Source organism: Triticum dicoccoides, chromosome 3B, assembly GCF_002162155.2.
Source record: "Triticum dicoccoides isolate Atlit2015 ecotype Zavitan chromosome 3B, WEW_v2.0, whole genome shotgun sequence".
Lineage (NCBI taxonomy): Eukaryota > Viridiplantae > Streptophyta > Magnoliopsida > Poales > Poaceae > Triticum > Triticum dicoccoides.
In genome coordinates, this window is record NC_041385.1 from 290,833,234 (window position 1) to 290,841,103 (window position 7,870).

Consider the following 7,870-nt stretch of genomic DNA (forward strand, 5'->3'; position numbering starts at 1 on the left):
GAGCAGGAGGATGTGATAGTGAGGAGACTGCCCCGGCAAAGAAAAACCGGCGGCGGAACAACAGGAAGAAGAAAGGCAAAGATGTGCTAGTTGTTGAGCAGTCCGGCAACGGAGATGGCGCCAAGAAAGCCAAAGCTGGTAGCTCTGGCAAGGAGATTGCCGCAGGCATCAACTACCAGGCTGTGGCGGTCGCCGACAAGCAGGACGGCACCAACAAGCAGTACTGCAAGATCCACCGCACCAAGGGCCATGATCTCCAGAGCTGCAAGAAGGTCGAGCAGCTTATCGAGCAGCAAAAGGCTAAATACGAGCGACGCGACAAGGAGAAAGCCCAGGAAGGTGCTGGAGGAGCTGGCAAGAAATGCCCCGGCCGGGGAGGACGCCGCGGCAAGGCCAAGCAGCGGCAAGGAGACAGACCTCCCCGCGGCCGCGACAAGGATGAAAATGACGACGACGATGAAATATGGATGATGACGAGACCGATGAGCAGGAGTTCCAGAAAGCCACAGAGGACTTGTGCGTTGATGGCGGTGCTTCTCTGCATACTTCACACCGCCAGCTCAAGCAGTGGGTGCGGGAAGTCAATGCAGCAGAACCACCCGTCGAATCACGCAAGCCTCTGAAATGGTCCAGCACGCCTATCGTCTTTGATATTGAGGACCACCCTGATCGCATAACTGCGGTCGGGTGCTTGCCGATGTTGGTTTCGCCAACTATCCGCAACCTCAAGGTCACTAAGATGCTAGTTGACGGCGGGGCCGGCTTGAAACTGATCTCCTCCGCGGTGCTCCAGAAACTCCAGATCCCTGATAGCGAGCTCGAAGAGACTGGCACATTCCAAGGAATCAATCCGGGAAGGAGCAGGCCGAAGGGAAAGATCACGTTGCCGGTGACATTTGGCAGCGAGTTGAACTTCAGGACTGAGAGGGTCACTTTTGACATTGCTGACTTTCCATTGCCTTATAATGGGATACTCGGTAGTCCAGCACTCGCCAAATTCATGGCAGCCTCTCACTATGCATACAACATACTGAAGATGCCAGGCCCGATAAGTGTCATCTCTGTCCCTGGCGACAAGAAGGATGCTCTTATCTGCGCCGACAAGATTTACCAGGATGCAGTAGCCGCAACAGATCGCAAGTCACTTGCCATTGAAGCTCCCGGGGCGAAGAAGAAGACCAAGTCCGGCAAGAGTTCTGATGCCCACTCTGGCAAGCGCACCTCTTCGGAGTGCTGCACTACCGTCGAGGACGCACCATCTAGCTCCACCGGCAAGTGTAAGAAGACGATGGCAGCTCCACCAGAGACCAAGAAGGTGTCCGCCAAGGAGGATGGCACTGGTGGTACCTTCACCATCAGTGCCACTCTCGACCCTAAATAGGAAAGCGCGCTCATTGCTTTCCTGCGGGCGAACGTCGACGTATTTGCGTTGCAACCGTCTGACATCCCCGGTGTTCCCAGGAAAGTAATCGAGCACCATCTTGCCGTCTGTCCTCATGCGCGGCCCGTCAAGCAGAAAGTCTGGAAACAGGCAGTGGAGCGCCAAGAATTCATTGCAGAAGAAATCAAGAAATTGGAAGCAGCAGGCCTTGTCAGAGGAGTGCACCATCCTACGTGGTTGGCCAATCCTGTAGTCGTGCGTAAGGCAAACGGGAAATGGAGGCTTTGTATCGACTTTACCGTTGTCAATAAAGCTTGTCCCAAAGACCCATTTCCCTTGCCGCGCATCGACCAGATTGTTGACTCCACGGCCGGATGTGACTTGCTTTCATTTCTTGATGCATACTCAGGATACCATCATATCTTCATGGCAGAAGAGGATGAGGAGAAGACCGCATTCATCACCCCATGTGGCACATACTGTTTCGTACGGATGCCTTTCGGTTTAAAGAATGCTGGTTCAACATTTGCAAGAGTAGTCCATGACGCTTTTGAGCCACAAATACACAGAAACGTGGAAGCCTACATGGATGACATAGTGGTCAAGAGCAAGGACAAGGTGACTCTGATTCAAGATTTAGATGAAACCTTTGCAAATCTGCGAAAGATCAACCTCAAGCTTAACCCCGAGAAGTGCGTGTTTGGAGTCCCCTCCGGCAAGCTTCTCGGGTTCTTCGTGTCTCAGCGGGGTATTGAAGCCAATCCCGACAAGATCAAGGCCATTGAGCAGATTGAAGCACCAAAGCGCGTCAAGGATGTACAAAGACTTGCTGGTTACGTGGCTGCTCTCAGCAGGTTTATCTCTAGGTCTGCTGAGCGCGCCCTGCCATTTTTCAGAATATTGAAAAAGGCAGGTCCAATGAAATGGACTCCGGAAGCGGAGGCTGCGCTGCAAGACTTAAAGAGATACCTGTCCTCCACTCCAACACTTGTCGCACCTAAGCCACAAGAGAAGTTGCTGCTATATATAGCGGCAACCAATCAAGTGGTTAGTGCACCGTTAGTAGTGGAGAGGGAGGCGGATGATGAGCCAGCAACCACGGCGGATGCATCCAGCGACAAGCAGGGGACTTCGCCGGCAAGCTCTGGTCCCGACAAAGATGGATCTGCGCAGGAGCGTGAGAAGATGCAGAAAAGAATGGTGCAGCGCCCAGTTTACTTTGTCAGTTCCCTTCTACAGGGGGCTAGGTCAAGGTACTCTGGTGTGCAGAAATTGCTTTTCGGCCTTCTCATGGCCTCGAGAAAGCTGCGCCATTACTTCCAAGCACATGAGATCATAGTCGTCACGTTTTTTCCGCTGAAGAGGATACTGCAGAATCCTGAAGCAACAGGCATGATTGTCGAGTGGGCACTGGAACTGTCAAGCTTTGGCCTTAAGTTTGAAAGCACTTCAACTATCCAAAGCAGAGCATTGGCAGAGTTCATAGCAGAATGGACGCCAACACAAGATGAAGAATTTCCAGAAACGAGCATCCCCGTCAAGGAAGCAAGCAAAGTGTGGCTGATGTACTTTGATGGTGCCTTCTCGCTGCAAGGCGCCGGTGCGGGCGTACTGCTTGTTGCACCCACCGGAGAGCACCTCAAGTACGCAGTCCATATGCACTTTCCCAAGGAGCAAGCAACAAACAATACCGCAGAGTATGAAGGTTTGCTTGCCGGTCTCAGGATCGCAGCAGACCTTGGGATCAAGAAGCTCATTGTCAGGGGTGACTCACAGCTTGTCGTCCGCCAAGTAAACAAGAATCATCAGAGTCCGTTGATGGAAGCTTACGTTGATGAAGTGAGAAAGCTAGAAGAGCACTTTGACGGCCTACAAATGGAACATGTTCCAAGAGCTCAGAATGACATTGCCGATGGCCTGTCGAAGTGCGCCGCACTTAAGTTACCTGTGGAACCAGGGATCTTTGTGCTCAAGCTGACTCAACCATCCGTAACGCCATCAATAGGACAGAGCAAGAAGAGGAAGTCGATTTCTGGTGACTATTTTCCGGCAGAGCTCCCCGAAGCCGCCGCCAAGAAGGTCCTCAGGATCAACACCAAGAGTGCTGAGGGGCAGTCTGCTCTGGCAAGCCCTAGGGTTTGTTCCGTTGAAGCAGACGCTCCCGACAAGTTTTGCTCCGGCGAGCTTGCCGGGGAACATCAAGCTCCGGCTAAGCCACAGGTTCTCGTCGTAGAAGCGGATGTTCCCACAGTAGCAGAAGTGCCTTTAGTCCTTGTTGTCGAGTCGCAAGCTCCAGCATGGGCATAGCAGATTGTCCGTTTCCTTCAGACAAGAGAACTTCCCGAAGAGCAAGAAGAAGCGGAAAGAGTAGCCCGACAGTCAAGTATGTACCAGTTTGTCGACAACACACTGTACAGAAGAAGACTCAACGGTGTGAAATTGAAGTGTATTCACCGGGAAGACGGACAAAAGCTGTTGGCGGAGATACATGGAGGCATATGTGGTCACCACATTGGCGCAAGAGCACTTGCCGGCAAAGCGTTCCGGCAAGGTTTCTTTTGGCCGACAGCCCTCCAGGATGCAACTGCACAAGTAACCAAGTGTGAAGCGTGCCAGTTCCATTCCAAGCAGATACACCAGCCAACTCAAGCTCTCCAGACGATCCCTTTATCCTGGCCATTTTCGGTCTGGGGGCTTGACATCCTCGGCCCCTTTCCCCGAGCTGTCGGGGGCTTTGAGTACTTGTACGTTGCAATCGACAAGTTCACAAAGTGGCCGGAAGTGGAAGCAGTGAGGAAGGTGACAGCACAGTCAGCAGTCAAGTTCTTTAGGTCAATTGTTTGCCGCTTCGGGATCCCTAACAGGATCATCACCGACAACGGCACACAATTCATGAGCTGCACCTTCATGCAGTACGTCAAAGTTCTTGGCGCCAAGGTCTGCTTCGCTTCTTTTGCTCATCCGAGAAGCAACAGTCAAGCGGAGAGGGCAAATGCTGAAGTGCTGCGCGGGCTAAAGACCAGGACTTTCGACAGGCTGCGCAAGTGCGGAAGGAACTGGATTGAGGAGCTGCTAGTGGTTCTTTGGTCGATCAGGACGACGCCAAATCGAGCCATTGGCCAGACACCTTTTGCTCTAGTCTATGGAGCAGAGGCAGTTCTCCCCACGGAACTCGTATACGGGTCACCTCGAGTGCTCGCTTATGATGAGCTTGAGCAAGAGCAGCTGCGACAAGATGACGCGCTGCTCCTTGAGGAAGACCGTCTTCAGGCTGCTGTACGAGCTGCTCGATAACAGCAAGCTTTGCGCCACTACCATAGCCGCAAAGTTAATGCCAGAAGTTTCGAGGAAGGCGACCTTGTTCTTCGGCGCGTTCAGTCCGCCAAGAATTCCAACAAGTTGACGCCGAAGTGGGAAGGCCCTTACCGGGTGAAACGAGTCACTAGGCCTGGCACTGTCCGCCTTGAGACCGAAGATGGCATTCCGGTGAGCAACTCCTGGAACATTGAGCACCCTCGTAAGTTTTACCCGTAAGGCGCGGTTGCCGGAACCTGTTCCGGCAACCACCTTTTGTACAAGTCTTGCCGATGTTGCATGTAATCCTTTGTACAAAGCCGGGCGCAGAACCCGTGCATAAGTAAAGCTCATGTGCTCCGCACATCTTGTCAATTTCATGCTTTCTATTTTTTGCATGCCTTATCTGACACTTTGTGCAGCACCTACCCCCGGTAAGCAATAACGAGCCGTAAGGCTCCATATCTTTATTTTCTCTTCTTTCTTTTTCTCAAAAAGGAAAGGAAGGTTCCCTCGCACACAAGTTTTGCCGGGGGGAAAGGAGAAGATAATGGTGTGGATCAGGCATCGTTCAAGGAAGTTTCGCCTTACCGGAAAGCAAACGACAGAAAAGCTAAGTTGCCAAAGTTTGAGCAATCAGTTTTAAATTTTTAAGTTATCTTCCTCGAACGACCGTACTTTGTATGGAAAACCTGTGCGCGGAGGAACCAACTCGTAGCTAGTTTGCGCCCTTACTTTGTTTCGAGTCCGCTCAACAACTTAAGTGAGCTGCGGCTAGTTGCGACAAGGTTTCTTGTCGGTAGTGGCACCGCCGGGAGGCTGCTGCCGTCCCGCACTCAGCGCTCGCGGCTAAGATGCCTGCGCCGACAAGTTCCCTAAAAGCGTAGGGCAAAAACATACAAAGGAAGGAATCAAGTAAAGGAAATAACACATCAATCTCTACTCAAAATAGAGTTATATTACAAGATAACTTGTCGTAGCTCTAACAGATTGTTCTCATGACATGTCTAGCAGCGACAAGGAAAAAGAGAAAACGGGCGGCCTAGTCTACGCGATCGCCCTCAACCCTCTTGATCTCGCTCACCTTGTCCACAATGGGTGCGACAAGGGCCTTGAGCGCTTCCAGATCAGCATCCGGCGGCAGGGACCTGAGGACGTTGGTGAGGTTGAGGCCTGGGTTGCGGAAGGCCACCTTCACCAGCACCATTTGAAGAACTCCCACGCAGATCTTGCGTGACTAGTCGGCTAGCTGCTTTGGGATCTTCTCCCGGAGTCGCTGGAGGGTCGTCGCCACGCCTTTGAAAACAAGCTGAGCTTGGAGCTGGGTTGGAGGTGCTCGTCGGAAGAATACCCGAGGTCCTCCATCCCTAGCTGCGCCAGCTCCCCATCGATGGCTGCGGCAACATTCACGAGAACCTCGGTCCAATGCTCCACAGTCTCCCTAAAAGCATTTTGGGCGGCAGCAGCACTCGCCAGCAGCGCCTCGTCGGCCTTGATCTTCTCCTTTAAGGCCACCTCCTGCTCCCTAGCGCCGTCCAGCGTCTCGGTCAAAGTGGCCAGCTTCAACCCAAGATCTGCGTTGGAGTCCTTGGCGGCACTAAGCTCTTTCCTCCTCTCGGCGAGAAGACCCTGCAGCTCGCCATGAGCGACGGCGTCCTTCTCGCGCTCACGCTTGAGCGCGTCAAGCTCCTCGCCGCTCGCCTTGAGATCGGCCTCCAGCTACGCCACTTTCGTCTCCATCTCCTTCTTGGCGGCCTCGACAGCTGCGGCAGCATCCTTCGCTTCCTTGAGAGCCCCGCCAATTGCTTGCTCGTGCGCGACAAGCTCCTCCTCGTGGCTGTCAAGGTTGACCTTGCGCTGCGCCAACTCACCTTCCTGCGCAGACAGCTTCTCGGCAGCGAGCCACTGTTGCTCCTCAACATCAGCCTTCGCGAGGAGGAATGCTTTCCGCTCCTCGGCAACCTGCTCCCGCTCCTCCGCCAGGGATCGGAGAGTTTCCTGCCTGAGACCCCGGAGATCCTCAGCGCGTTTCTCAATGTCCACCCCTGCCCTCGCGACAAGCGCTTCTCAGGATTCCAGCTTGGCTTGTAGGGCGCGGTAAAGCGACAACAGCTTCCACAGTAGCCGCTCTTCCTCAGACTCGTCGCTGCTGCTGCTTGGCGCGTCGACCAGCGTCAGCCCAGCGGAGGCGAGCACCTCTCCATCCACGATCTCTCCCACAATGCTGCATTCGACGCGTGCCGTTGGGGGAGGGTGCGGTGGATACGGAGTAAGATACGGCGTAACTCAGGCCGCGTGTGCCCGTGCCCTGTCTTGGGCCTGGCCCAACAGCGCCCGGCACCGTGTGTGGCCCAGGCCCGGGGGCTCCTGTCGGTGTACTAGGGTAGGGGTACCCTAGTATCCCGAACTTGTGCATGGGCAGTTGCAGTGCCCCGCGGCAGGGCTTGCCGGGTGACCGCCAAGGTCCTCCGTGGTTCTTTTTGGAGCCATTCAAGAACAAAGTATTTAAGCCAAGAAGACAAGGCCCCGGCAAGAGGAGCTTGCCGGGAAGGCCAACCAAGGCATCTCAAGGAACTTGCCGCGACACGCCATGCGTCCCGGCAAGGCCCGGTGAGCGACAAGCTTCTGGGCGCGACAAGACAACGACCGCGGCAAGGCGCTTGCCGCGGCAAGCCACCACTCTGTACCCGCGCTCCAGCACATCCACCAACGTGTCGCCCTGGGGCCTTTCCAGGCACGCGTGGCAAGAGGCTGTGCAGCTAGCGGTGCGCGGTGGCAAGCGACGCTGACAAGATAGCCATCGTGGCAAGCGGTGGTGTCCCTGACGGTCCTTTTCTGCACTGTTTGGGCGACGCAGATGGGCATTTAATGCCTTTGTCCCCTGCCGTTAGGGTTAGGTAGGATACACTGTACAGGTAGCTGTACCAACCGCAATTTCCTTTTCCATTTTTGCCCTTGCCTACGTTGCCACCTGTCAGAGACCCCTTGAGCATATAAAAGGAGGCCCATGCGCAACGTAGAGGTGTCAGGACCCCGACTCAATGCCACATCGATCTAGCATGTAACACCTCATATCACTTTGCGGCCTCACGCACGGTATTCCCACGGTTGTCGCCTTACCTTTGCCCGGGACCGTTTGCGCCTTTTGGCACACGTATATGACAGTGTCGCTAGCATCCATATGATAAGGAGTCC